The following is a 6,000-nucleotide window of genomic DNA, read 5'->3' on the forward strand; positions in this document are numbered from 1 at the left end:
AAATGCACATAATGCTGGGCTGGTTTCTGGGTTAGAATTGGTCATTTACCTAGTGAATGAGCCTACTCAAAGGCCCCACATCAGCATCTCAATAAGGCTTTTTGTTGGTCACTTTGCCGCTGACAGACTTAACAGAATTGAGTGAATGGGAGAGCACATGATTCTTGGCTAAGAAGATTTTTAAAGATGTCAGTGCTCTACAAAATAAATCTATAAATTTCCAATGAAATTCCAAAATAATTTTTAAACTAAATGTGCTGACTCAAAATTATATATGGAGAAATAAATGTGTAAAAAGAGCTAGGAAAATTCTTAGAAAGAGGGTGAATGAGGGGAGCCTACCACTACCAGATACAATCACATATTATATAGCTATGGTAATTATAGAACAAGACACACATAAATCTCGAGAGACAGATTAATGGAACAGACTAGAGAGACCAGAAATAGACCCAAGTACATATGGAAATTTAGTATACAATAAAGGTGACATTGCAAATTGATAGATCAAAAAAATTTTAATATTAAAATGAAGCCATAAAAAGTACTAGGAGAAAGTATGGTACAGTTTAAAAAATAATCTTGATATAGGGAAGGACTTTGAAAACATGACAGAATACAGAAACCACAGGAAATGAAACATGCAAATTTGAATGCATATAATAGAATTTTCTACAAGATAAAGCATCGAAAACAAAATATAAAGCAAGTAATATATTAGAAATAAAATATTTGTGACATATGAAAAATATTTTTTTAGTAATATATAAAGAACAAATCAATAGGAAAAAGAACAATAATCTGATAGAAACTAAGCAAAGATCACAAAGACAGACTTCACAGTAGAGGAATAAGAATCTCCTTATTTTTATTTCAGTGAGGAATCTCTTTGAAAGATATGAAAATATACTCAACCTCACTCATGACAAATAAATGCAAATTCAAACTTCAAAGAAATAGATATTTTCACCTTCAGATTGGCATAGTAACAGTGTCTGACACGCTCATAAATTTGGTAGGACGGTAAACTGGAATGAAATTTTTAAAGGGCAATTTTGACAAATTATATCCAAATTTCAAATACAGATATCCTTTCACCCAGCAATTCTACTTTGAAGAATTTATTCTTCATGCACACTTGTATATCTATACAGTAAGATATTCATTGTATCTTCATTTGCAATAGCAAAAAATTTAAAACAAACTAAATGTTTATTAGTAGAAAATTGTTTAATAAATTATTGTGTGTCTATGTAATGGGATATTATGACACCATCAGTAAAAAGCAAAGTTATCTGTCAAGACTGAATGGGAGAATCGTCAAGATACAGTATTAAAGGAATAGAAGAGATATACCGAATAGTATGTGTAGTATATTACTATTGTGTGAAAGACATATGCACAGAAATATAAATACAGGTATATATGTAGAATACCTTTGGAAGAACACAAGAAAGGAGTAGGGAAGAGATCAGATTAGTAAAGGATAGGTTTTGGGGGTTTGTTTTAAATATATACCTTTTATAGCATGTTTTGTTTTGTTTTTGGTCAAATTCAGGAGTGTCTGGACTCAATGACAGGAAGATGATGAGAAGGGTTTAGGGAGTGCTTCAGTAAATGCAAAATGTGATCACTGAATGAAAGATACAACTTAAACAAAAGTTGAAAAGGCTTTCATATAGTACATTTTATCATCTTCATTGATGATGTATCTACTAGATGGTAGTATATTAATCAGCGTTCTCCAGAAAAATAGAACCAGTAGGATATATCCAGGTACAAAGAGATTTATTATGAGGGATTGACTCACATGATTACGGAGGATGAGAAGTCCTGTCATCTGCAAGCCGGAGGTCCAGGAAAGCCAATAGTATAGTTCCAGTCCACATCCAAAAGCCTGAGTACCAGAGGAGCACATGGTGTAAATCTCAACCTGAGTCAGCCCAAGAATTATTAAATTCTGGTCCAAGCTGGAAGGTCTGAGAACCAGAAGCTCTGATTTCCAAAGGTAGGAGATAGTTGGCCCAGCTCCAGCAAGCGAGCAAATTCTCCCTGCTTCTGCCTTTTTGTTCTGCTCAGGCCCTCAAGGGATTGGATGATGCTTATTTGCATTGTTGAGGACATCTTCTAAGTTTACAGATTCAAATGCTAATTAATCTCTTTTGAAGACACGGTCATAGACACACCCAGAAATAATGTTTTACCTGCTATCTGGGCATTCCTTAGCCTAGTCATCACACGTAGGAATCAACATTATTCATAACTATCACTATGGATGAATTTTGTAAGGGCTGGGACTATGTCCTATCTTACTCTCCATTGAGCACAGTGCCTAGCACAGAGCAGACACTCAATAAGTGTCTATGGAATGAATGCAAGAAAATTAAATTAGTATTATGGTTATGACATGACATAATATGCACCTTTCCTTTAAGGCACAATTTTTGGTTTTAGATTTATAAATAATTTTGCTCATTTTTTTTGATCATTATTGAATGTGGTCAATTTCTTTTTTCAGTTACTCTTTAGTTAATAAGGGAAAACAGCATGATATTCAGAAATCTAGATATTTGTGATAATCTTAATATGGATCCCTTTTGCCAGACAAGGCTGTATCACAGTGCTTACCAAAGAAGGTACAGAGACCACCCAAGATGCTTGTTTAAAATGCAGATTTCTGGGCTCCACTCCCAGAGAATCTGATTTAGTAGGTCGGAACTGATGCTTAGGAATATTTAAATATCTTCTCAGGTAATTATAATATCCATTAAAATTGAGGAAACTAATGTTATCTCAATACAAAAAATATAAATAAAAAATTAGAGAACCCTAGGTTTTCAATTTTTTTCCCCCCTTTGGGACCAGATGGAAAAGACTTATGGTAAAATGACATATTTGGTGTATTTTTTAAAAATTATTTAACAAGTATTCTTAATGTGCCTACTTTGTACCAGTCACTGACCAAAGTACTTTACAAACTCATTTAATCTCCATCACAAACCTTTGATGTAGGTACTATTTATCTTTCCATTTTACAGGTGAGGAAACTGAGATATAGAGGTGTTTTAAAAAAAACAGAAAAACTTCCCCAAGTCTACATGGCTAGTAAACCAGGTCTAGGAAATCCCAGAGTCTACAGTAAATCTGCTTTCTTCTACAAACATTATACAACATCTAATTTGTTCCAATATTGTTTGTTTTGACCTGCCAATAAATATGCACTCAGTGACACTGGATCTCAGAAAAAACAAAACAAAACAAAAACAAGAATTTTAAACTGGTATTGAAACAAGAATTAGAAACTGGGCACAGTAAAATATTCAGCCAGAACTTTTTAGATAAGTTCTACAGTTGTTTCTCTTCTTTTCAAATATGACACCTCTTAATTCAGCATCACAGATTTTGTTCAGACATAGTAATTCTGGAGACTTGAACTGGAAAGGTTGAGCAATACATATCCAAGTGAAAGAAAAAAAGCTGCTTGTTTATCTAAGGAAAATTTAAATAGATTCTGGACATATTTTCTTGGCCTGTATTTGGACGTCTAGGATTGTGGTGTTGAAGTACTTTCCAAACTAATAATAATCCGTATCTTGGTGTTTATCTGTGTTGCAGTGACCAGATATGTGAACTCCAGAGTTTTAAATACTGTTGTGCTACCACTGTCATGCCTGATGATACAACAGTTGATCATCCAACACAAAGAATAAGAGATCAAAACAACTACCATCAAAAACATCTGGGCTTCCCTGGTGGCGCAGTGGTTGAGAGTCCGCCTGCCAATGCAGGGGACACGGGTTCATGCCCCGGTCCGGGAAGATCCCACATGCCGCGGAGCGGCTGGGCCCATGAGCCATGGCTGCTGAGCTTGTGCGTCCGGAGCCTGTGCTCTGCAACGGGAGAGGCCACAACAGTGAGAGGCCCGCGTAATGCAAAAAAAAAAAAAAAAAAAATCTTACATCCTTGTGGCCCATCAAATAGTGGTACAGATCTGGATTGATCAAGTGCCCAGAAGATAATAGTCTATCCTTTAGCTTAGGTTGAAGAATGACAGGGATGGGGTGTGGGGGAGTGGCTGAGGGACATTAAAATGAAAAATGGTCCTGCTGGTCACTAGGCTGTGAGGGGGAACTAAGAAATGGAAGAGAAACCACACCTGAAAAACTATATGATGACCCATAAAAAAAAACTGTACCAAACCAGACCATAATCACAAACTAATGAAGCTCTAACACCAGCTCCTTTAGACCTAAACTTCCTAGTGAAGACCACAGACAGACTGATATAATATGAACAACCCGTAACTCTGCACAGATGCATGTGTTGTAAAGATAAGTTCACTGACTGTTCCAACTACTCCTTAGTTGATAGATGTGGTCCAATAACTGCCCAAACCATCCTATTACTAACTTCAGCTTCCAAAATCCCCTAAGTCCTCCTCCCCAACTCCCTCCTTTTAAGACACCCCACATTCCTCCAGTGTGCATTCTCCTTTGCTGTGACAAGCCTAATAAACCTAACTTTGGCTACCACTGTGTTCCTGGTAGTATTTGGCTGGCTGTCTTTAACACCTTTGATAACACCAAATCAGAAGCCCTTTAACAGAAAGGAGTCTTTCAGTCATTCCCTCCTATTATGTGTAGAGGTTGCAGAGAGGAATGTACATTATATTATCCAAGTGCCTTTTGTACTTCTATATTGACTACTCTACAAATCCAACTATGCTGATTTCATTTCTGCTAAATGATGATTAAATATTTGTGCACATGATCCAAATTAGCATAGTTAGTATGGCTTTTATGGGAATGTGAGTTTGACCACATTCAATAATATTATTAGTATATTAATATTGAGTCAGACCCTGTACTCAACAATGACTAATCCATCATTTTTCAGAAGTGGCTTAGGTGTTGAGAGATCTATGGATTGGCAGTGCCTAGCATGAGAAATGTGCACTCTCTTGGTCTTATCTCACTAGACAGCCACTGATAGAGAACTTCAGTGTCCAGTGCTGTCACTTTGACATCTTCCCTCAAAGCTCAATTTATGTTCAACAATGAAGATGCAAGAAATAATCCTTAAAAGGTTGTGTAACGGAACTCTGTCTCTGTCTCTCCACACAAACAAACACTATCTATCTCTACACAGACACACACACACACACACACATACAGTTTTTCTCTAAAGAAAACTAACCTCATTAGGTATATTTTTTCTAGCTTGGTGGACTAATGAGAAGCGACTTTTTCATTATTTGCCTCCCATAAACAAGCAGTTGTGATGGTCTTCTTAATTCGTTTTGATAGAATCATGAAATGCTGGTACTAAAGGTGATATTAGTGATTATATCAGTCAGGGTTCTCCAGAGAAACAGAGCCAATAGGATATATATATATATACACACACACATATAATGTATATATGTATATGTGTGTGTATACATATATATGATATATGTAGGATGTCTGTATCTATAGCTACAGCTATATCAAAAGAGGAAAGGAAGAAGGGAAGGAAGGAAGGAGGAAGGAAGAGTGCTTTATTTTAAGGATCTTGTTTTTAAAGAAATTGACTTATGTAATTGTGGAGGCTTGCAAGTCCCCAATCTGTATGTCAGTCCTGAGGCTAAAAACTCAGGCTGGAATTGATGCTGTAGTCTTAAGGCAGAATCACTCCTTCTCTGGGAAACCTCAGTTTTTGTTCTTAAGGCCTGCCACTGATTAGATGAGGATTATCCACATTATAGAGGGTAATCTCATTTAAAGTCAACTGATTATAGATGTTAACCACATCTGCAAAATACTTTCATAGTGAGACTGAGATTAATGTTTGATTAAATAAGCGAGTACTATAGTCTAGAGAAACTGACACATAAAACGAACCACCACAGTGATCGTCTAAACAAACTCAAATAATTTTATACATGAGGAACCTGAGGCTTGCAGAAAGAAGAGACATGTCTAGTCATCTAGGTACTAAGTTTATGGCATACTAGAATTA

The sequence above is a fragment of the Hyperoodon ampullatus genome, assembly GCF_949752795.1.
Source record: "Hyperoodon ampullatus genome assembly, chromosome: X".
NCBI classification, from domain to species: domain Eukaryota; kingdom Metazoa; phylum Chordata; class Mammalia; order Artiodactyla; family Ziphiidae; genus Hyperoodon; species Hyperoodon ampullatus.